We start from the raw sequence: 25668 nt of genomic DNA, 5'->3' as shown, positions 1-25668 counted from the left end.
TTCCAGTCCAGGAGAAGTAAGTCCGTAAACACTATGGATCGCTTTACCGGTCTGGGGCAGTGTTCTTCTCTAACGTTATAGTACCTGACTATATAAATTTTGGGATACCTCTAATAACGTCCTACTTGTAATGTAGATATTATATTTGGATTATCTCGTGACTTCAGCTTGTATACAACTAGAAATATTGAACAAAGTAGGCACTTTTAACGGATGGTGAAATTTGTATACAAAATGGTGGAGATCGAAGAAAGTGAGTGAAGTGTTAGATTTTGAATTATCAGAGGATTTTACCGATTTTGACCTAGTAAAGTTGGATGAAGATGAGAGAAGGCGTCTGGAGAAGCAATGGAATGCACTGGTGGGTGACAGTGATGACGCTGAAAAGGACTTGGAAGGTTTTGAACCAGAGGAAGTGTACGCTCCACGTAATTTTGTTTGGACGAAGTTGGAAACCAAAGAGATTTGTTTCAGTTTTCTGAGAGAGTTGGACCCACCCAAGTGTTAGATGGCTCCAGGACAGCTTTGGAATATTTTCAAATATTCTATTCATATTAAGTTTTTGGAAACATTGTCCGTCTAATGAATTTGAATGCGATGATCAAACGTGCCAGAGGCGATACAGGTGTGTGGACCGATCTCACCTCGGATGAAATCAAAGCATTTTATGGAATTTTAATTTCTACCTGACATATACCTGAAAGAAAGACTTGTGTTGCTACTGGAATTATTCATGAGTACATCTAGGGTCAATTGAACAAGTTTTAGGAACTTTCTAAGTTTTCTAAGAAGTAAATAGATAATTACTTGTATTTTACCTGTTGTGTTACCTGTTTGCACCTGTATTTTGACAGTTGTAATAGATATGCACATTTTAGTCAATTAGTCATAAAATTTTATTTTAAACCTTGACTTTGACTCGTAATCCAGCCAGATATCTTTAAAATTGGTAAAGTTATATTATTTCAAAATCCACAAGTCATTTTGCTTTACAACTCCAAAGTTATTTAGTGTTGAGGACTCTATGCCCCCAAAGTTACTTAGTGTTGAGGACTCTATGCCCCCAAAGTTACTTAGTGATGAAAGGGTTAAGATCACTACCATTTGCATTTAAGACAAACTAGACACCATTAGAAGCCTTGTGTCAAAAATCCCATGCTGATATGACCATCCACTCAGGAGAATTCCAGTCAAGATTTTCAATATGTTCAATGTGGCAGTCATATTTGAGGCTAAATTGTCACTGTTTCATTCAGGACCAAATACATAACCTAGATATCTTCTAATGAAAATGCCATCTGAATATGACTCTCCATTCAGGATACGTATCAAGACAGCTGGGTTGATGGCCACAGTGGATGTCAAATCAACATTTTCATTTACTTCAAACATGACACCATAAATAAGTCTTTGAGTGAAAAACCAATGTTGATATGACTTTAAAAGTGTTGGAATAATGACATTTTTAAGATGGCCATTATGGTGGCCAACTTGGCTATCAGAGCAGCACAATTTTTATTTAAGACTAGCTAGACAACACAAGTCTTCTGGTGGAATCCCCAAGCTGATATGACTTTCCATTCAGGAGGAACAGTTACTATTCCTAAAAAGAATTTCAAGATGGCTGCTATTGTGGCCATACTGGATATCAGCTCGGCACCATTTTCATTCACTAGACATGAAGTCTTCTGGTGAAAATCCAATGTCATTGACTCTGTTCAGGAGAAGCAATTTCAAATAAACCACTGTGGCAGTCATACTGGATGTAAGATCAGCACCTAGTTTATTTACATCAAACTAGACATAATTATAAGGCATTTGTTGTTGTTGTTGTTGTTGTGGGGTTTAATGCCATTTTTCAGCACAAGATAAGCTATACATGGCAGCCAGTATTAATGGTGGAGGAAGAACCTGGGAAAACCCGGAAAGAACCACCGACACACGAGAAGCTACTGGCAAGCTTTCTCACATACCCACATAGTCCGAACCCGAGACTTGAACCCAAGCAGACAGAGGTGAGATGTCAGTGATCCATAACGGTGAGAGCTTTAGACCACTCAGCCACTTGGGGCCCCATAAGGCACTGGTGAAAACCGTTTATCAGTAGGACCATCCATTCAGGAGAATTAGTGACAAGTATTTTAATGTGTTCATGGTGGCAGCCATATTTGATATCAGCACCCTTTTCATTCTTGACCAACAATCATCATTGTTAGTCATCTGGTCAAAACAATGTTTTACATGACTTTCCATTTATATGGAGTAACAATATTAAGATTTTGGATGGCTGCTGTGGTGGTCATATTGAATGTCAGATTGGCAACATTGCATTTAGGACCACCTAGGAACTATAAGAAGTCTTTTAGTGAAAACTGGCAACATTTTATTATTTTAGGACCAGCTAGACATCCTAAGAAGTCTTTTAGTGAAAACCCCATGTTGTTATGACCACTGATGTAATAGGGATAATGACAAGATTTTCAAGATGGCCACCTCAGTGGCCATACTAGACGTCAAAGTGCTACCATTTTGATTTTGGGCCCACTTGACATCATAAGAAAGTCTTTTAGTGAAAGAACCTATGTTGATATGCCCTTCCATTCAGAAGTAGCAACAAGAAGATTTTTAAACACCGACTCAACATCACAATACTAGGTGGAGCTTCAATGAGACCTGAGAAGAACCACTGACCCATGGGAAACTACTGGCAAGCTTTCCTGTGTAACCATGTTAGCCGAGCCCAAGACTCCAACCCACACTGACAGAGATAAGATCTGAGTGAACTGTAATGGCTAGCACCACTTGACCACCCAGGGCCGCCTAGTGAAACAAAAGGTCAGTCTGTGTTGACCATTCACATACTGACATGTATGCCAAACAGTGTTATGGAAATTATGCAGCTTCTTCTTGTCATGTTTGTTATACTTATGTGAAAATTAGTTTTTTTCACATAAAAGAGAAGAATTTTTCTTGTAACAGAAAAGAAATTTTCTTATTTTCTTTTACATGCAGTTTCTAGCCTAAGTATGAACAATGACAGAAATCCAATTCATCCACACGTGAGAATGGTGGTTTATCAGGCAATGTCTTCTTGAAACATTCTGTGCACAAAACCTAAGGTCAAGGTCAAAATCACTCAATTCTGAGAGCCAACAGCTTGATTACAATGATTTTTCCAAGACTATGTCCTTGGAAAACTTGGTCATGAGTTCAAGTTTCCTATGGCATTAAATCCAAACTTCAACAAATTTTCACGGACTTTCCATGATATGTAGTAATTTTAAAATGATCCAATTCATTACAAGACTATTCAATTTTGCTTTGCTATCATTATCCTAAAACAAATTATGGGTAATACAAGTACCCATGTTTCCATGACTTGGCCTTAAGTAAAAAAATGCCAACATGTATCCAGGATACAATGTAAAAGGGCTAGATCTGAATACAGTGTTGATACGATGTAATGGGGCTAGATCCCAGTACAGTGTGCATACAATGCAATGGGGCTAGATCCTAGTACAGTGTGCATACAATGCAATGGGGCTAGATCCGAGTACAGTGTGTATACAATGCAATGGGGTTAGATCTGAGTACAGTGTGTATACAATGCAATGGGGTTAGATCCGAGTACAGTGTTGATACGATGTAATGGGGCTAGATCCCAGTACAATGTGCATACAATGCAATGGGGCTAGATCCCAGTACAGTGTGCATACAATGCAATGGGGCTAGATCCCAGTACAGTGTGCATACAATGTAATGGGGTTAGATCTGAGTACAGTGTGTATACAATGCAATGGGGCTAGATCCCAGTACAGTGTTGATATGATGTAATGGGGCTAGATCACAGGACAGTGTGCATACAATGAAATGGGGCTAGATCCGAGTACAGTGTGCATACAATGTAATGGGGCTAGATCCGAGTACAGTGTGTATACAATGCAATGGGGTTAGATCTGAGTACAGTATGTATACAATGCAATGGGGCTTGATCCGAGTACAGTGTTGATACGATGCAATGGGGCTAGATCCCAGTACAGTGTGCATACAATGCAATGGGGCTAGATTCCAGTACAGTGTGCATACAATGCAATGGGGCTAGATCCCAGTACAGTGTGTATACAATGCAATGGGGTTAGATCTGAGTACAGTGTGTATACAATGCAATGGGGTTAGATCTGAGTACAGTGTTAGTACAATGTAATAGGGCTAGATCCAAGTACAGTGTGCATACAATGCAATGGGGCTAGATCTGAGTACTGTGTGCATACAATGCAATGGGGTTAGATCTGAGTACCGTGTCGATACAATGCAATGGGGCTAGATCTGAGTACTGTGTGCATACAGTGCAATGGGGTTAGATCTGAGTACTGTGTGCATACAATGCAATGGGGTTAGATCTGAGTACCGTGTCGATACAATGCAATGGGGTTAGATCTGAGTACTGTGTGCATACAATGCAATGGGGTTAGATCTGAGTACTGTGTCGGTACAATGCAATGGGGCTAGATCTGAGTACTGTGTGCATACAATGCAATGGGGTTAGATCTGAGTACCGTGTCGATACAATGCAATGGGGTTAGATCTGAGTACTGTGTGCATACAATGCAATGGGGTTAGATCTGAGTACCGTGTCGATACAATGCAATGGGGCTAGATCTGAGTACTGTGCGCATACAATGCAATGGGGTTAGATCTGAGTACCGTGTTGATACAATGCAATGGGGTTAGATCTGAGTACTGTGTGCATACAATGCAATGGGGCCAGATCTGAGTACTGTGTGCATACAATGCAATGGGGCCAGATCTGAGAACAATATGCCAGACCTTACAACTAAATGAAAACTGAATCAGGGACAGGGTTTCATGGGTTAGGTTTTTTAAGTGGAGACCTAACACTTAAGTGACATTTTTCAAACTGGACCAAATTAATGGAAATTCCGCAGTGTATTTCCTTTCTGTAGTGGTCTTTACATTTAAAGTTGAAAGTTTGTCTTCCACATTACGTTTTCATTAGACGTTTTATCCATAATATTAAAACTAAACAAAGCAAACCAAACACATTTCAAACAAACTTCACAATGGCAGCTCTTAGAAATGAACGTCTTAATATCATTCTAGAAGCAAGATAGGCCATATATGGAGGCCAGTATAACTGATGAAGGAAGACCTGGGAAAACCTGGTAAGAGCCATGACCCACAGGAAGCTAATGGAGCTTTTGCAGATACCCACACTGGCCCAGCCCAAGACTCAAACCCAAGCAGACCGGAAATTAAGAATATCTAACTACTGGATCTGACCAAACTGATAAAGAGAATTACTCATCGAGCATAGAATGTGCAGAAAATATGGTTTTTTTTCTTCCATACAAAATAAAATGTTCACATGCGATTACAGGACAGTCCTGGATAATCAGGACAGCTGGCAGGTCCAAATATACATACTATGTAATGGTGTCATATCTGAGTACAGGATGTGTACATGTACATGTACCATGTTTTTCAGCATACATGTTGATACTTTTGGAAGTCTTGGCTTCGTTTTACATACTCCAAATTGACATGTATCTTGATTGTGTCACTGCATCGTAATCAGCAAAATTCAGAACAGGTAACATAGTTGTAAAAATTCTTGTTCAATTACCACGTCAATAAATTATTGTAACCTAATATCGCTGCCTTTATATTTTATTAAAATATTTACCATCATATGTATGCAATTGTATATACTCTTTTTTTTCTGATTTCTCATACAAGAAATGATTTTTTTAAAAAGAGTTTGTGGTCTATACACTACGATGTAATGTAGATTTACAAAGCATACTGTTTGCTGCTTAGCATTTTTTTCATAAAAAGAAATATGAACTGATTTTGCTTTATTCATCTTTTTTTAACCATTCCTCACTTTTCCTTATCAGTTTGTCCATAAGTCCAGTGATTTTTGATCTACCAGTATTTTATCTAAAGCATGTGTAAATCCTTTCTACCAATACAATTGATCCTACAAAGCGACATAATTCATATTACAAACTCAAATGTTTGATGAATATTTTTTATATAAAAAAAAACAACAAAAAACCAACAGAACAGGCACGTAACTATGATATATTTACAATATTGTCATGCATTTACTAAAAAAATGTCCATAATATTAAAATTCAGAATAGAGACTGAATACTCGTAGATCAACAATCCATTTCTAGTTTTGCATTTCAGTCTATAGCAAACTGTAAAGTCAACACACTACCCATAGTCTTTCTTCACAAGCTGTTGTTTCAGCATCTCCCTTTGATTAGAACTGAAGGACTGGACTTCCAACAACAAATGACATCAGTAAACTGTTGAAACCTTGATACTGGCTTGGGTATCAGGCAATGCCGGTAGCCCCTTTGTTCTCTATCATCAATGCCGGTAGCCCCTTTGTTCTCTATCATCAATACCGGTAGCCCCTTTGTTCTCTATCATCAACGCACATCAATTACTGGTTGTATGATATTAAATGGATAGAGAACCACAAGAATTTACCCCCATCTGGAGGTGTGTACCATTTTATCCAATCACTGAATAACTTGCTGCCATGTTGAAATAAATGTTAACCCATATGTCACTGAATTTGATACCACTCAAAATACTGACTAGAGATATCAAAAATGAAAATGTGGATCAAATATTTCAGCTACACTTGCTGAAATATCTATATCACTATGAAGTGTACACAACAGACATGCTTCTGAAGTTTGGTTCTGTAATTGTAAGCGAAAATGTAGACTGTATCTCAATAGATGCATACCCTCAGGTTTGACACATGGAATTTAAATAAGACCCTTTTTCGATGGGCAGAAACTCGGACCCCTGCGGTTTTTGACAAATATAGATTTGGGCCTGAGCATCCATCTTAATTACCCTTGAATCGCCTCTGGCTTGCTTTCCTACTGTGCACCGCCTCTAACAAATTTTCTGAAGAAGACAGTGACTGACAACAGTATACACCTTGACAGCCTATAATATCGCCCCAATGGAAAAAATATATAAACTGGGCGGAGCTAACAGGTCACTTATGCCATGCTTAGGTGCAACTGAATCAGGCTGGATTAATTTGAGATTATGTTTGAAATTTTTTATGGAGGAAAAGGAAACAAGTATGACTTGAATGGATTGTGCATGTGCATGTTTGCATGCATTTGTGTGTGAAAGTGTGTGTGTGTTGGATTTTTAAAGTAGCTTTAACAGCTTTTTAGTCCTATTGCTACGATGTCTGCAGTGTGGCAGTTTATAGTGGTCTCGCACTGGGGCATTGTGCCGCAGACGTGTAGCATCATGTCCCACTCAGTCGCGTTATCCTGAGATCAGTCTTCTAGTGAAAGGCCCATGCTGATATGACCATCCATTCAGGAGTTGTAGTGATAACAAGATTTTCAAGATGGCAGATGCTGAGGCAAAACTGGATTTCAGACTGGCACCATTTTCATTTAAGACCAACTAGACATCGTAATAAGTCTTTCAGTGAAAACCCCATGCTGATTTCACCGTCCATTCAGAAGTAGTAGTGATAATATTTTTAAGCTTGCCTCTGTGGTGGCTATAATGGATGTCCAAGTAGCACCATTTTCATGTCGGACCAACTATACAATCAGACGAATGTGTCTCAAGTTTCATGGCAATCCTCCAACAGGTTTAGGAAAAGCGAAAACAAACTTGCAGTAATTGATGAAGGATGAAAGGCCATCCCAAAAGTTCTTCTGGTCTATGAAAATGATGAGAGCTCATGAAAAACCATGGTGTATTTAATTTATTCTGGTCATTTCTCGTACAATTATAATATTCAATAATATAGACTATACAACAGGGACCAATCCCATGATCCTTTAGCATATTCATCTTAATGCATTGCAATATGACAATGTGTACATACTGGACATATATGAACCTTGCATGTTCAGCATTTGTGTGTGCGTGTGTGTTTCTAAAATATGCATTGACACTCAACACAAGCAGACAAAAATGAAAGATCAATAATACTTCTACCAAACTTGACTAGAAGCCAATCAATACAAACAGAATAAAAGAAATGATAGAAGACAGAAGACAAGAGCAATACATTAACACAGCCATACCTGCTGCAGAGAGATTTGCTCCAATTCTGTCCATTAACCAGCCACTAGTGACAATCAAGCTGCAGATGACAACTAAAAAGAGGTGTTCTAAGGTCAAGGTCATTCACACCCCATCATTGTCAGTTCATTAGTTAGCAAAAGCCTGAAGCAAAAAAATTAAATTAGTGTCATTTATTTTACATTAAATCACGTACATCAGACTATGAACTAATAAATATAATGAGAAAACATAAATAGTTCAAGTTCTCGGCCATATACAGAATACTGCCTGCTTATTTACCTCTGACAGGTACAGCAGTATGTTACATACTGACAAAGCACTCTTAAGCAGCCATATATGGGAAACAGTCAGATTGGTCTCTTAACACTGGTGACGTCTGAATGGTATTCACTTTTCAAATTTGGTTTCTGAACAAATATCCTTCACTAAATACCATTATTATTATTATTATTATTAATGCTGATGCTGTAATCTCACCCAGAAAAAATGCCTCAATCAATACTGAAAACTTAAAGCTGTTTTTAATGTTGACACCATATTTGACTTAATAATTACACTTACCCGTACAAACATCCCCACCCCTCTTTTTGAAATTGTTCTGCAAACTGGCATAATTTCCTATAAATGCACCACAGTAGTAAAACAGTTTCTTTCAGGGGTTTTTTATCTTCTATTTTTTGCAGGCCATGACACTAAGAAAGTGTTAACCCAATAATTGACAAGTCATCTTTGTCAACTGAATAACTGACAAGTTATCTTCATCAATGCAACAAGTGACAAGTCTTCTTTGTCAACACAACAACCGAGTCATCTTTGTCAACCCATTAACCAACAAGTCATCTTTGTCAACCCAATAAACTGACAAGTCATATTTGTCAAGCCAACAACATGTCATGTTTGTCAAGCCAACAAGTGAAGTCATCTTTATCAACCCAATAACTGACAAGTAATCTTTGTCAAGCTAACAACTGACAAGTCATCTTTGCCAACCCAACCACTGATAAGTCATCTTTGTCAACCCAATAAATGACAAGTCATCTTTGCCAACCCAATAACTGACAATTCATCTTTCTTAACAAACTTGTAATTCCTTAGAAGTTGTGCATATAAAAAAAATCACTGGTCCTTTGTGTTTGTATTCTACCCAATTTCATTTCTTTCCAAAATCTGGCACAGTATCACTGTATATACTCATTTGTAACACAAGTCCAACTGCAAACAACAAAGGCACCGACCTGCAATAATGTGCCAGAAGATGAGGATCTATGTTGTTATGTTCTACTGATTAGGCTAAAATATTACACTGGTTTTAAAATTACGGTGTGTAGTTTTTTTTTAACACACACACACACACACAAACATACACACAAGTATTGGGCTAAACTGGCTCAATTAGAAATCAATTAAAAAAATTAACTTTAAAATGTGGGTGAAAAAAGTGCTAAGATCGGCAAAGAAAAACAGGAATGGTTGACCAATCAGAAACATACATTTTATTTGTCTAATGTCATGAGTTATATTTTGAGACACTTGAACACAGTGATTACAAGTAAAATAAGGACCATCAATGATTGTGTGTTAGTCTTGTCCTACTTCAAACAAAAGACCCATATCTGCCGGTGCATTATGCAGCAGCAGAACTTGGTCTGTTTAGTATGCATCTGAACTTCACTCATATGCAAGTATAGATGGTAATGATTACAGGTCCATTCACAGTATACATGTGCCTTCCTTTCAAAGCAAATACCAAGTTGGTAAACATTTATACCAGTAACTGTTAATGAACCCAAAGAGACCACATAATGCTGTAATAATCCATTGTTTCACTGGAGCAATTGGCCTTGTCACAAAGTTCTCCACCCTGTTAATACATGACCTTTACACAGGAAATTGAGCATTGAAGAAATCAGACCAGGTAACAATGGAATACAGGTGACCTATTGAGAGAAGGGTCGGAATACATATACATGTACCTATATACATGTACATATACATGTACCTATATACATGTACATATACATGTACCTATATACATGTACATATACATGTACCTATATAGTTGTTGCTACCATCAGCTAACTATACACCAATATCAGGCCTAAAGTGACAAACTTTACGGGACAGCACTCTTCCACCTGGAAGTGAATAAAAATGTCTAGTGAATACAACACTAATAGGCATCTGTCCAAATAAAGATTCATGATTTCACCACCCACCCCCTTGCTAATAAATCACTTCCAAATTGCTTACAGCAGCAAATCCTCAACAGGTCACTTATGCTTACGTTATTGTTTAGGGCATGCAAAATGAGAAACTGTACAGACGTCTTTTAGAAAAGTACACGTCAAACTATATGGTGCAGTACTATCTTCTTAACTCTCCAAACCTGTCTCATCTCACTTCTCTGACTTTATCCAACACTGACTTCCGAAACATTACATTTAAAAGAATAAAAATATTGTACTTTAAAAATTTAAGCCTCTTATCTGTATGTACTGGGGGATGAAATGATACACCTGTGCCGTGTCTTTATATGATTCACAATACACAGCCCACGATGTGATAAAATATCAATACACATATGAACTTGATGGTCTTCCCAGGTTTAGAAGGTGTCAGTGGTAGGTGGTTTTATTTTATGTGATTTACTGGTTGTATTTCCAGTATGCAGATTACAGACATATACATGTACTTAGCATCTATTTATATACCATTCTCATCCATCACAAGATAACATAAATACTTTCAAACAGACTACCTGGTTGTCAGTGATTTTTATTTAACATTTTATGCCATGTAAGGCTGCTCCATTTTATCAGATGCTGGACAATATTTGCTTGTTTAGACAGGTATTTTGATGATATAAACATCTTCACTTTCTATTTTCAATTTTTCATTTTTATTGATTCAGTTTATCTTAACCATCAGAGGGATAGTTGGTTTTGTAAGAGGGGCTAAATTGTTTTAGAAGAAATGAAAATTGCATTCTACTTTAAAATTGTCTGTATTGTAATTTGGATTGGTATTCTGCCTTTTGTGCATCTGCTGAAAGGGTAATTAACCCACATGCCATCTATTTTGTCCATTTAGCATGTATATCAGACTAGTATTTACCTATAAAAAAAATCACCCACTGGTATCTTCATTAACACTTTCCCAGCTTTAATAATCTGATATATTTCATAACTTTAAAATTATTATTATCATAACTATCATCAGCAAGTATTTGCCAAATTAAATTATTTGACAATAAACCACACTGCGAGTTAGTAATTTTTGGTTTTCTGCATTTTAAACAAACATCTGTAAACCTTTATAGACCCAAGGTTCAAACTATGACATAATGCTTATTCCAGAACAATGTGCCAATCAAATTTAGTTTAACAACCACACGTCAAGCTAAAGAGCTCAGATGCATAAATAGTTGGCGACCTGAAAAACTGATGTTGCGATGAGCACTACATCTACTGGCATGACTAATGTTACGAAAAGCACTTTTATTTATTTTAAGCATGAACTGAACAGGTACCCTATTGATAAATGTATTATCCAAGGCAGATGTTCTAACCACTAGACCACCAGTGATAACTAGTGACGTGTAGTGCCACCCCTTAAAGAAAAGTACATCTGATTTCATGGCATTATTTTCAAGTAGTCCTCTTTATTAGGATCTATGTATATCTGTAAAATTGTAATTCTTCAAAGGCATCTGGAATTTAACCAATATTTTAAGATATAGTTGACAAAAAAATTAATATTTTTTAATACACATAAGACAATAAAAACTGGATTAAATCATACTGGAAAGAGAGTATAACGTACTTTGATTATCATATTTAGAGTTATGTTACTTGTCAGAATCAGGGGCCCCTAGTGGCCGAGTGGTCTAAAGCACTCGCCATTACAGATCACTGCCATCTCACTTCTGTCTGCGTGAGTTCGAGTCTCAACCTCGGCTAACGTTGGTATGTGAGAAAGGCTGCCAGTAGCTTCTCGTGGGTCGGTGGTTCTTCTCGGGGTTTTCCAGGGTTCTTCCTCCACCAATTATACTGGCCGCCATGTATAGCCTATCTTGTGCTGAAAAATGGCATTAAACCCTACAACAACAACTTGTCAGAATCTATTGCCATGTGCAACTATATAATAATTCAGACAGCCTCTTGTAATAAAATGGACAAGTGTGCATGTGTGTGTGTGATTTGGATTTTTAACGTAACTTTAACAATTTTTCAGTCATAAACCTATGTCTGCAGTGTGGCAGTTTATAGTGATATCTAGCACTGGGGCATCATGCCACGGACATGTAGCATGATGTCCCACCCAGTCACATTATCCTGACACCAGGCCGACCAGTCCTAACACTAATCTCTTAATGCTGAGCTCCAAGCGATGCAGCTCTTAGTACCATTTTTACAAGTCTTTGGTATGACTCAGCCGGGGATTGAACCCACCACCTTTCGCATCTGAGGTGGACACTCTAACCACTAGGCCACCAGAGCAGTAAAATGGACAAGTCTTTTGGATTTAAGGTAATATAGATTATTCATTGCATTGTCATGCCCAGCAAAAAACACATTATTCAAACAGAATCTATGAAGTGGATCTGTAGTATCTATATAAATGTAACTATCATTTAACCCTTTACCTCACAGAGCATAGTTACAAAGTGCAGCACACTAAAAATAGAACACATTACCTATTCGACTCCATACACATAGGCTTGCCTATAAACTGTTAAGCAATGTAGTGCATGTTATGTTTAACAGCAATTTTAACCATATAACATTTTTTGTACACATCTATTATGTGTGTAAAAATTTAAGAGCAAAGTCCGATTGTTATAGCTGTGTAATTTTTTTTCACAGAAGCATTTTTATGTGCTTTAAAATCTTGAGAGAACTCGTTCACTGTCATGCCAGTGAGGCCGCATGACCAACCGTAGCTGCCATTTCTCATACTCGAAATTTACAAGTTTTTGTCTGCGTCTACATCACTAAGTCATCTGAATTTGATAATTTATAAAAACTAATTGCTGCCTACATCAACATCAGAGCCTTTACCCAAGTTATTGAATCTTTCATAGTTGTGATTCTAATCGTGAAAACTTCATAAGTACTGAATGAAATCTGTGACCTCCATTTCTGGAGAGTGGAGATTACTACACAGGTACTTTAAATAGCAGATGTTGACCAGAGCATAAACAGTGACCACATGATGTGACGTAATTGTCATTCACAGAAATGAATGTAGTATCTAACAGGGGGTTTTCCCCGGAGGTGGCGCTACCAAAACTGGTTTAAAATGGCTGATGTTTACTGCAGGCATCAAAAGGCGCTTCCATGCGAATGGAGAAGAGGTGTCAAAAGGCACTTCCATGCGAATGGAGTAGAGGTGTCCAAAGACGATTGCATCAGGTAAAGGGATGTTACAATGGATTTATTTCTACTGTTCTTAACCACTCTGCCCCTGCCTATTTGTTTCTTTATATTTTTTCCCCATCCATTTTTTTGTTAGACTGTCTTTCAGCCAGCTTGTTTGTCTGTTCTGGGAACCATGGTAGTACACCTAATACAGCATCAGACTTGTGATCCAAGGGTTATGAGTTTGATACACACATAGGGCGGCTTGGGGCAGCTGCCTTGGGAAAGACACTTAGTGTCCGTATATTCTGCTTGATGTAGCAAACAAGTGCCATTAAATCCAACAAAAAACAAACAAGCAATTATTTGTATGTCTACAAGTCACACCCAAGCCAAATCAAAAATTTTCTCTCATTCTAGCATAACCAGTTTCCTCTGCCATGTTCCAAAACCAAACTTGTAAAAAGATTCTAATAATGTACACAAAAGCTGGCAATGATTTAGAAAACAACTGCTGAAAAAGTAGGTTTTCTTTTGTGAAGATAGTAATACAGCTGTGACCTAAAGACTAGAGCAACGATCCTTGCACAAATACAAGCACACCAGTTTTTGTTTAAAAATGTGTCCCCAATCTTCCAAGTGCAGACCTCATTACGAAAACCAGTATAACCAACACATACTCGCAGTAATCAGGTCCAAATGCAAACGACATACACTCTAATCAGGGTCTATCTTGTTTGTTCTACCGATTATTTCTAACAAGCTGCATGGACAAAGCTTATTATGCAATCAATGGTCGATCTCAATGTAGTGGCAGTGGGATCTGGCTAAAATGCATGCATCTGTGGTAACCATTCTTACATTTTTATACTGTTACAATGTACTGCACAGATTTCAGCAATGCATCCTCAATATAATAACTGCTCATTTTTTATTTTAAGTCAGCGTGACGTCATTGTTTTTCATTTATGCCTGTAGTCATTTGAGAAATGATACGATATGTACTTTTCCCAAAGTGATGCACGTCAGGAGTCATTTGATATTTCAGAATGACTGTCTCTCTGAAGACATGCATTTCCCTCTTTCATGGACAGACATATACCATTTTATTTTCCAAAGCACTACAACTATTTACAGATTTATTTATACACATATTATCAACAGCATATTAGCAAGGATATATTCTTTCACTCCCAAATCTTAGTTTTCTTTCTTACTCCAAGTGCAAGCCAATCCACAAAGCTTGGTCCACGTGTGTGATGCGGAATTTTATTGTCCTGAAGTCAATGACCTTTGACCTTTTAACAAATGAATCTTCCTTTAACAAATGAATCTTCCTTATGCCAAGTGCAAAACATCTGAGAATGTCCTCTTGGCTCACCTAAAGTGCAACAATGAGCAATTCATTAAAACTGTATGCTACTACAATATACTATGCTACTACAATATATGGTAAAAGGAAAGATTTTAAGGACACACAATTTGAAATAACATGATTTACAGTCATGAAACATGATACATCCTGGTTGGCCACTTTACTGCATTCCAGTTGTACGAGTACAGTTAATGCTTATGAGTCATTACGGGATGTGCAATAAAATTATTTTCACCCCACAAACCACATCAAAACAGCCATTGTGAACATGGAGGTAGAAAGAACAAGTATTTTTTTTAAATTATCATTTGCGTGTACTGCAAGGTTAATCTCATCAACAAAATATGCATTGTATCATCGAGCAATTTTGTACTTTTAGCCCCCCGTCATCAAAATAAAATCAGGCAAGATAATAAATGCATATGTGTAAACATTACATGAAAACACAGATAAGACAAGAGGCCCAAGCTGTCATCTGAACAAAAATATCTTGTAACATGACTCTCAGAATGATAAAGTAAATATTTACTATTTAAAGCAAGTTTTGACAATAAGTAATCAATATTTATATTTTAACTTGCCAATTACATTTTGATCATAATATCTGTACACATCCAGGATTTGCCAACTTTCAGGTTCCAACCTAGCTCACGGCAATTTGAGAGTTTGCTGACTCTAAACAATCAGCTAGCTTATCAAACATTGTTTTGATGCGTGTTATCGATTTTAGAGTGACCAGTAATAACATAACTCTGCGATTTCTTTGACAGGTAGAGCTGTCAAAATTGTAGAAAACGTCAACTGAAAAACCGACTATCCTGATGATCAGTAAACCGGGTACCTGATCAAAGGGAAAGTACAGTAAATGTGAACTTGAAGTATAATTATTACTTACGTAAGTGGCAAAAAAGTGCATTCTGAGCATAAAAAGAGTGACCTATACCTTACATGCCTTAAGTACAGAAAACCATATGAAAAATGTACATTTATATCTGCTACTTATTATTTCTGTTACTTAAAATTCTTCTCACAAATCTGCTAAATCCATGTGGATAAGTACGAGAATACAAACATAACAGAAAATGATATTTATACACAACATTCACTTTAATTAGTCCACTTCAGAAGTTTAACTTTCTTTCAAAGTTCATAAAGTCCACAAATTCTGAATGCTGTATTATATTACTGTAGAATTCCTTTCAAAATTTTTAAAGCGCTATTGATCTGTCCTTTTCCTGATGCAACATGTTCTTCAATTTAACAAAATCCCTCTCCTCTAACATTTTTCAATCATAAACATCCACAGGTCACACACACAAAGCTCATTTCACTTGACAATATTTGGCATCATGTTTTTTTTTTCCTTTCAATACAGACTGGTTTGCTACATATGTGTGTATCAAACTATAATTATTCTGTGACAAAGGTTACAAATTCAAGAAACCCATCTGTTTTCTTTAAAACATGTCATGTACAGCTATTATTATTACATATACATAAAACATAAGGAAACTGTTTGAGTACATAGCCAAATGATCACACACATCAACGATATGAAGATCAGCAGATGGAGGTCTACGATGGATGTGTAGTGACATGAGATTCAAACTGTATTTTATTTTGTGTCGAGTGTGCTCCTGATGTCACCGGATATAATCTTTGATCTGAACTCTGAAAAACATTTATTTTATTTTTTAATTTATTTTTTTAAATTAAACATGAACTGATTGGGTACCCTATAGCTAATTGTATTGCCCTGGTAATTATGAAAGGGCGGTTACCTGAATACCCGTTGACACCTTTATTTAAAGGTGTGTATGAAAATAAAAGCCAATCATCTCGAACGATTAAGAATGTTTATGTTCAAAAGTGTGACCAATGTACCAATAATTTAGAGGGCCCCCGAGTGTTAAAGTGGTCTAAAGTATTCATCATTACGGATCACTGCCATCTCATCTGTCTGTGTGGGTTTGAGTCTTAGGCTCTGCCAATCTAGGTATGTGAGAAGGCTTGCTGGTAGCTTCTAGGTTCTTTCTGGGGTTTCCCCTTGTTCCACCATTTATACTGGCCGCCATGTATAGCCTATCTTGTGCTGAAAAATGGCATTAAACCCTATAACAACAACCAATAATTTAGCACCAGCAAGCGATATTTAAGATCTGGTGATTACATGTTAATTACAGGAGACTGATACCTTATTATTGCTCCACCAATGATTAAGTGGATAAACGTACCATATATACTCGCATATAAGCCGAATCATTTAGGAAAGAAGAAAAAAACCTGGAAGAAGGGTCAGCTAATCTGAGGGGCCAACCAATGTCTAAACTTGACAGTTTTTATGTTGTTTTGATGACTAAGGTAATGGCTGTAAATCTTGGGACACAAAAATAAAAAATTCCATATCCTAAGACATATGCATGTAAAAAACATTTTGGTGTCCCGACACTTATTCAACTGTTATAAAGTACAATGATTGATTTTGTTATTATTTTGCATGTGCATATTTTCTGATGTCTCCAACAGAAAATTAAATAAAGGTAAATAGAGACTTCATAATTCGCAGGCTGGTTGAGTTTACCCAGGAGACCAGGCTGAACTATAATGTACAGTACTTAAACAGTGCAAAGCTTGCATAGTGTCACTTCAACCATTATTTATTCCCAAACACATTAAATGCAGATTTTGCTTTATTCACTGTTTTGACCAAACTGCAGTCTTCCAGATAACATTTAGCTAGTCCTTAATAGCTGTTTCATTTACGTTGAATGATGTGTTCACAAGTTACTAATTTTCAATGATGTAAGCGATCCTACAAACTTATTTAATATTTATGAAAATGTACACGCGTTTAATTGTACAAGGCACATTACCAGCATAACTTACAGGTTCACGAAGAGTGGTAATAATAAAGGCTAAAATTCTCATTATAATCAACTAATCATCATCGATCTACTTCAGTTTTGTGTTTTGGTTGAACATCATCATAACTTTCCACACAGTGGAACGTTTGATCTTTTTTGTGTCTCCTTTGTTGATAGTTGGCCTGGTCTTCCGACAGCAATACAGGCCAGTTAATCATTAAAACCCTGAAACTGGCTTGTGTTAAGAGGGAATTTTGACTGGCAACTTATACCAGTACACTGATGTGTAATTGCCTTTCATTCCATAATATTAGTGTGATTACTGTAGTTTTGTAAAACCTGGTGTAAGGCATACCTGTAAACTTTACAAAATCCAAGTAAGGAGACTGAATTAAACAAATAGGGAGAAAATGACCTACAACTGGGAGGTTTTTCGTGGCATTTTTAAAACTGTGTTTTTAATAAATAATGACCGATCTTACAAGTCCAATATGCATGAAATTCGCAAAGACGTGCCATTTTTCTCTGTGCTGCCCCTTATTTTCCCCTATTTTTATATTCAGGTCAGCTGTGGCCAAACTGCACAATAGGTAAAGGTTAGTCTTAAATAAACAAGCAACTAATTAAAAGTTAATCCTGCTTATCGATGCAACTATTCTGTGAAAACAACTGGATCTCCATCATAATTCAAAGAAACCATGTTCTACACAAATGTGTGCTATACAAGCATCAGCAATTGACTGACAAATAAAGGATTCTCAATTCTGGTGAACCAAAATGCACCTAAATAGGCAGCCTCCTAGTACCATACATGTAGCAACTATTTTCCCCTTGTATATCCGACCTTATTTCCTCATTGTCACCTTGTAAGGCATTTAGTATTGTTTACTACAAACATATGTAGTCTGAATTGGTCTTTTAAGGACACGTATGCTGTGTATTTTCATTCCTTCTTTTAACTGAATGATGGTAATTAATGTTTGTATATAGGTATAAAAATGCCAGGTGTTCATTGTGCAAGTTTCTTTGGTGGAAATGATGCAATAGCATATGGAGTTAAAGCATTCATAGCAAGCCTTCTTGGATTTAAATTAATTGTCAACAGTGTTATTGTTGTGGTTTATTTTTTGTTCTGGTTTATTTTCAGATTTTTGTATTCTTGTAGAGGTTTAAAAAAAATAGTAAATTTATACGAGTAATGTTTAAACTTAACATTCTATTTACTGAAGAAGCGAATACTTTTTAGTAAACTAATTATTTCATCACAACATTTACAGGCGATACAACAGAACATAGCATCCATGGACTGCATATATCTATCAAGACTTTTTTTAAAGGATAAATGAAATTCTAAGATATAATATAATAATCGAGAGTTCTCAGCAAAAATTGGGAAATATTATGAAATCAGCAGGTTGGCATGGAACGACCCTAAAAATCTGGACCTCCCCCACCCCCGGCGTGGAGTTGACAGGTATGATGTATGGTTGCTTACATCAAAGCAAACAACAACTTGGCTTTTACGGCATTAGCATAATTTACTAAGCATTATTTCTGGAACATCTTTATTGTATTTTGGAGATATCGTTATAGTTTGGTGCAGTGATGCCAATGATTTGACTCCAAGGGATGTACTTCATTCAGCACATGTTTAAACCTACAATGTATATGCAGTGGCACCATTATGTAAATACATTCTTTGCCTAATTGTGAGCATTGAATCAAACCATATTGTTGTTCGATGTGTTGTCATACTGAGATCACATTTTAAGGAGTATGGTATTTACAATTTCAAGGCAAAATAAAAACGTAATTACTGGTGCACTCATATAAAATGTCCAATGCAATAAGGAATAAACAAACAATAATCAAGTCAAAAGGGAGAGGTAGTGTTACAGCAACTTGCAAATGCTCAATTCTTGTCATCATTCAACCAAGTTATACACAAATCTAAGTTAGGCAGAAACAATAAGAAAACAGAAAATTAAAAAAATTATTTTTCAAAGAAGTATATACCATTTCTTTTAATAATTTTGGTTAAAATAAGTTTGCCTTTATAAATGCATTTAGAACTTACCGCGTGATGTCATGGAGTTATGGGTTGGCTTATACACAGGTCATGCACTTTTTAGTGTTTATACCTATTCAGTGGCGGGGGCTTATACACGAAGGGGCTTTAACGAGAGTATTTATGGTAAGTGTTCTCAATCTCAAAAGTCAGCATGTTGATAACAATGCATTCTGAGACAGGAACTCCTAGCATAAATTTACATGATAGGACAAACTTTACAAATTAAGATTCTATGCCAGATTTTCTGTAAAAAAGCAAATGATGTAGTAAATATGCAGGTGTCACTGGGAGGCCAAGCAGACTAAAGTACTCACCTCTACTGATAACTGCCAACATCCCTCTAAAAGTATGGGTTCAAGTCTAGGGCTCAGCAAATTTTAACTAACTTTTGAACTGCAACATAACACCATCAACAATGGGACCACTAAGTGATATCTCCGGACATTCACATGCAAGATGAAAGGGAACTCTACTGAATCTTATCCAATCTAATTCAAATCAGATCTCCACTGTCCTGTGTGAAGATCTGACAGCAACTGCTTAAGAGGTCATGTTCTGGTGACTTATATTATTACCAAAATCACTCATTTATTAGCCAATCAGATGAAGTATTATATTTTCACATTGGAAGACAGAGCAGTATGGCTGAGAGGCATCAACATGTGCCAAACAATCTGATTCACTGCCAGATTTCTGAAAGCTGGATTTCCATTGTCAAATTCAAAGGTTACCAGAACATAACACCTAAGTGCTCAATGTCATATTTTCACATAGGACAGTTGAGACTTAATTTGAATCAGATTGTGCATGTGTGTGATTAGGATTTTTAATGTAGCTTTAACAATTTTTCAGTCATATTGCTACAATGTCTGCAGTGTGGCAGTTTATAGTGATGTCTAGCACTGGGACATCATGCCGCAGGCATGTAGCATGATGTCCCACCCAGTCACATTATCCTGACACCAGGCAGACCAGTCCAAACACTAACCTCTTAATGCTGGGTGCCAAGTAGGGCAGCTGTTTAGTACCATTTTTTACTTGGCTGGAGTTCGAAACCATGACCTCCCACTTTTGTTTATCAGATTGAAATCTTACCCTACCTCAACAGACCAATGAGTGGAAGCTCTTTATTAATTACAGAGACAACATAATAATTAACAGAGATATTATCATACATGGATTGAATTATCAAATTTTATCATTATGAACTGTTAGTTTTAGAAAACGAGTAATTTGAAACAAGTACACCTGTGAAATTTGAATATATATTTTAAAGCTTTAGCATTTATAAATCAATTTATCTACATTCTATATTCATTCAGACTTTAAATTTTAAAATACATCTACCGTGTAACAGTGCTTAAAATGTCAAAATTTAAAGTTCATGGCCTGGGTAGCCTTATATCCAATGCATATTTGTTCTACACTTCCAACCAAGTTTTACAACATTATTTTCTTCAACTAAATTAGTTTTTAACATTAAAATTTATGAACCAGCACAAAAACCTACACTTCAACCAGTAATTACATTATTCCACGATCCATTCAACCAGTAATCACTGCATTCCAGGTTATATCGATCCAGTGTTCCCCCTTTTCCTAAACTTTTTTCTGGCCTAAAGCAATGGTAATATGAAAATGTTCTTGATCGTCCAAAATATTTAATATTCCTCCATTCAGCCTCCTGGATGTACAGGAAAATGATCACTGGAATAATACCGATCTGACTCTTCCGATAACTGATTTTAAAACCATATTCAAATCCCACCCTAATAATGGACATCTTCAATATAATGTAAATTGCATGAAAGAGCTGTGAACACTGAGAAGGACTGAAAATAATATCTTCAGTCTCTTATTAAATAAAGAAAATGAAAAATATTCCGTTTTACAAATCCACACAGACACCCCCAATATATTCCTGTGAAACAAAATGATAAAGTCGACAAAAATTACAGGATACCTTGTGAAGTCTTCAGTGATTTACAACCTGCCACAATAAAAATGACCATGCATGCTTTCTGTTGAGGAAAACCAACGTGATCTCTGTAACTGTGTCACACCTAAATAATTCTCTTCCTTTTCTTTGTGTACATGAAATAAGTAGTCTGCCTGTACAAATTTGACAAATTTCTTTTTAATACACAATTAGTGACTTCCATATTTTTTCCTCTTAAAGACCTTTACCTGGACATATGATATTTAACAAAAAGTAGTGCAAAAAATGTCAACACCTGTATGCCAACCTATTAATTCTGAAGCTATTTTGGATTGCTTGGACCCTTGAAGCTACATATGAATTTTCAAATGTTCAATACTCCAATATTTCACAAGCAGTCATCTTTAAGTCAAGTGAAATTGTTGGTTATATGGTGTTTTATAGTACAGCAATAGTTTATGAAGTGACAAGGCAACTGGAGTAAAGTGCCTTGCCCAGGGATACCACACAGTTGTTGTTGTTGTAGGGTTTAATGCCATTTTTCAGCGCACGATAGGCTATACATGGCGGCCAGTATTAATGGACGAGGAAGAACCCTGGAAATCCCCGGAAAGAACCACCGACCCTTGAGAAGCTACTAGCAAGCTTTCTCTCATGCCCACATTGGCCGGATACCACACAGTAAACAAACCTGTATATACATGTACCATATTTTGATTCAAGAGATTTTAGGGTTGATTCTGTTTTACAAGTCATTTTTATTGCACAAATTCTGACATACCATATATACTTGCTTACAAGTTGAATCAAACTGCAGAAAACAAATATCCTGATCTGCCATAGTAGCATGCACCTGCAGATCAGGATCTATGCTGTTTGTTGTCCTAACAAACTACACAGACCTAGATGTGACGACAGGTATGGATCTGTGCAGTGTCCAGTTGGTGTGTGTGTGTGATCTGGATTTTTAACGTAGCTTTAACAATTTTTCAGTTATATCGCTACAATGTATATGCAGTGTGACAGTTTATAGTGATGTCTAACACTGAGCATCATGATGCAGACATGTAGCATGATGTCCCACCCTGTCACATTATCCTGACACCAGGCCGACCAGTCCTAACACTAACCTCTTAATGCTGAGCGCTAAGTGAGGCAGCTGTTAGTACCATTTTTATAAGTCTTTGGTATGACTCGGCCAGGGATCAAACCCATGACCTACTGCATCCGAGGTGGACGCTCTAACCACTAGGCCACTGGAGTGTCCAGTTGGACTCTACTTCCTGGCATCCTATTCTCAAAATGATTTATGTTAAGTCCAATCTCCAAGTCCCAAAAATTTGACTTCATAATTTTATTCTGGATAAAGCCAGAAAATCTGATCTTTATAATTTTTGCAAACTTTGTTATCTTTGCTAGAATGTTACATTTCCTTGACGCAAGAGCAACACAAGTATTGTATATGTTTTTTAAGTTTTCAGCTTACGCTGGATTTGCTTCCTCGAGATGTTTCAAGATGACGGGCATACCTTTTTTATACTGCCCCTAACTACTATAAAAAGCACATAACGTATCAGCTTAAGAAGTCTGCAAAACAGTAATATCAGGAATTAAAATATGATTTTGACACTAAAATAATTACAGACACTTCTACAGGAACCATACTTCCATACAGCCAGTACCATGCTATGTGCTGCAAAAGCCTAATACACATTTTAAAAGTTATGAAACCTTTAAGGTTTCAATGCATAAAGTGGCAATGATGAAAGCAAAAACACAGGAGTTGGATAAACAATGACAACATGAAAATATTACAAGTATCTATATTAAAATTTAGACAAATGCAACTTAGAATCAGACAAACACACCCTAAATTCCTCCTTCGTATCTGACTGTCCTCTCACATCTTTTTCTTGCCTCAGAATCATGAAAAGATTGAAAACCCGATTGAATACCCAATTATTAAAACAATCAATCAATCAATTTTATATAATTCATTTTCCAAGCAATACAAGAAAACAGAGGCTAGTGTTCACTACCAGCATTTAAACCCAGTTCATGTAGGTTACAATCTGGTACTGCTACCTTCACCTGACAGTCATATGGAAAGACGTTATCTTGGTTCTCGAGGGTCGGTGGTTCTTTCCGTGGATTTCTCGGGTTCTTCCTCCACCATTAATACTGGCCGCCATGTATAGCCTATCGTGTGCTGAAAAATGGCGTTAAACCCTACAACAACAACAACAACGTTATCTTGGGTTATGATAAAATAAAAAGCAGGTTCATTGATTAGATTAAACTCACGGTGGTCTAGAACTTACGCATTAGTACATTCGTGTCCGCTGAATCAAAGTGCGGGTTTTGAATCGCCATGTCATTCTGAGGCAAGAAAAATATGACAAGACAAACTGGGAGAAGAATGGCATTGTACTTGTATTCCTCGCGTACAATTCTATTATACAAACAGGCACTTGATTCTGTCTCAACTTTTCATCTTTTTCTAATAGATGAAACATCCAACTCCGGTGACAAATGCTGTCACCTTTTGTGAGTGAGCCACAATCCATGGCAACCTGGTATACCAGAGTGATAGTCCCATATTTAACCAAAATAAACAGAAAGGAAAACACACACACACACACACACACACACACACTATTGAATAAAAGCTTTTTCCTTGGAAAGCTTTATCTTATTTCACTCTAATTTATCACAAATTCGCAATAATATTAATCCATCCAGTCTGAATTACAATGTATATTCCAATATGAACTGCACGTCACACCCCCACAACGCATCCTTACAATGTAATTCTATTACCATATGTTATTTTGCAGTGATGGCACGTGTAAGGAACATGTATAGTGTCCTTGTATGCCTTCGGTATTGCCTCACCGCCATTCAGTGTCTGTTATCTGTGAGAAGATGAGTGGCTTACTTAGTGCTGTATCTATACAGCCCTGGCTGGCCTATTTCCAAATGGCTGAGCAGTTTTAAGTACATGCACTCCCAATGTCAATATCTTACTTCACAGTCCTACCACCACTAGCTTCTAGCTACACTTCTTATTTTACCTAGCTTCCACCAAAGCCTGCAATAACTCCACAGATTAATTAAGCCATCAACCAAGCTAGTACTCGACCTAAAACAATTGACATTGGTCTCCAGTTAAAAAGGAAATTTTATGTTCAAATAAGGCAAAATGTATGTACCACAAAAAGTTCAACAGCATTGTAACTATAAATTATGTGTATCATACATAGTTCTGGGAATGAGATTTTCAAAATGCTACTGTAACCACATAAAACCATAGGCTGCACAAGTCTGCCATAGTTCATACCTAAAACATAAAAACTTGTATTTAATGGTATATCAAAGATGGGCAAATCCGTAGTTCGCACACCCAAGACTACCAAATCTTGCTTTAAACTAATTCATCGTTGGGTTCTAAAGTCTGTGGGACTAACGGAAACATGCTATTTTAGCATTAAGTATAAATACAGTTCTACAATGTAAGACATTGACCCTGATACATATGATAGGGGCAGGTCAAAGTCCAGAGGATCATATAAGCTGTATATATTTCCACTGTCAGTCAGCCCTGGATCTACAGGCCCAATTTTTTGGAAGATCTCTTACAGTTGGCAGCCCATATTGAAACTGCTTGGCAGATTATGGCCTAATTGTTTTAGTTGTACTATACTTACTGTAATGTCTTTTTTCCATATAAATACATCCGAGAACAATAAAATGATCAATCTGTTCAAACTGTTATGTACAATTTCAGCTGGCTGAAGAGCGATGGTAGCTGAGGAATACGAAAGTTGGTTAATTTGGATGGACCGATGAACAAGGCTACAACTGCAGATCACTTACAATTCATGACACAGAATAAATACACAAAACTACATACGTGTTTTATTGCATGTTGGCAGAAAGAACAA

At 36.7% G+C, this 25668-nt stretch overlaps 1 protein-coding gene across 4 annotated transcripts in view; it reads right to left on the bottom strand.

Moving 5' to 3' along the window:
* LOC149791838 (uncharacterized) overlaps positions 1-25668 on the bottom strand; it is a 129202-nt gene that overhangs the window by 20373 nt on the left and 83161 nt on the right. For 2 of the 4 annotated variants that reach the window (XM_089970347.1, XM_089970346.1), the window contains one exon: positions 8115-8256. The gene's annotated coding sequence lies outside the window, so the exon portion shown is untranslated. Of the gene's footprint in view, positions 1-8114; positions 8257-24476; positions 24523-24544; positions 24688-25668 lie in introns of those variants that run through there. The other 2 variants (XM_089970348.1, XM_089970349.1) reach the window with 2 other exon arrangements.

This window comes from Sinohyriopsis cumingii, chromosome 9 (genome assembly GCF_028554795.1).
Source record: "Sinohyriopsis cumingii isolate HCF-2022 chromosome 9, ASM2855479v2, whole genome shotgun sequence".
NCBI classification, from domain to species: domain Eukaryota; kingdom Metazoa; phylum Mollusca; class Bivalvia; order Unionida; family Unionidae; genus Sinohyriopsis; species Sinohyriopsis cumingii.
Note: the sequence above shows the minus strand (reverse complement) of the source record. Positions and strands in the feature narration are given on the sequence as shown.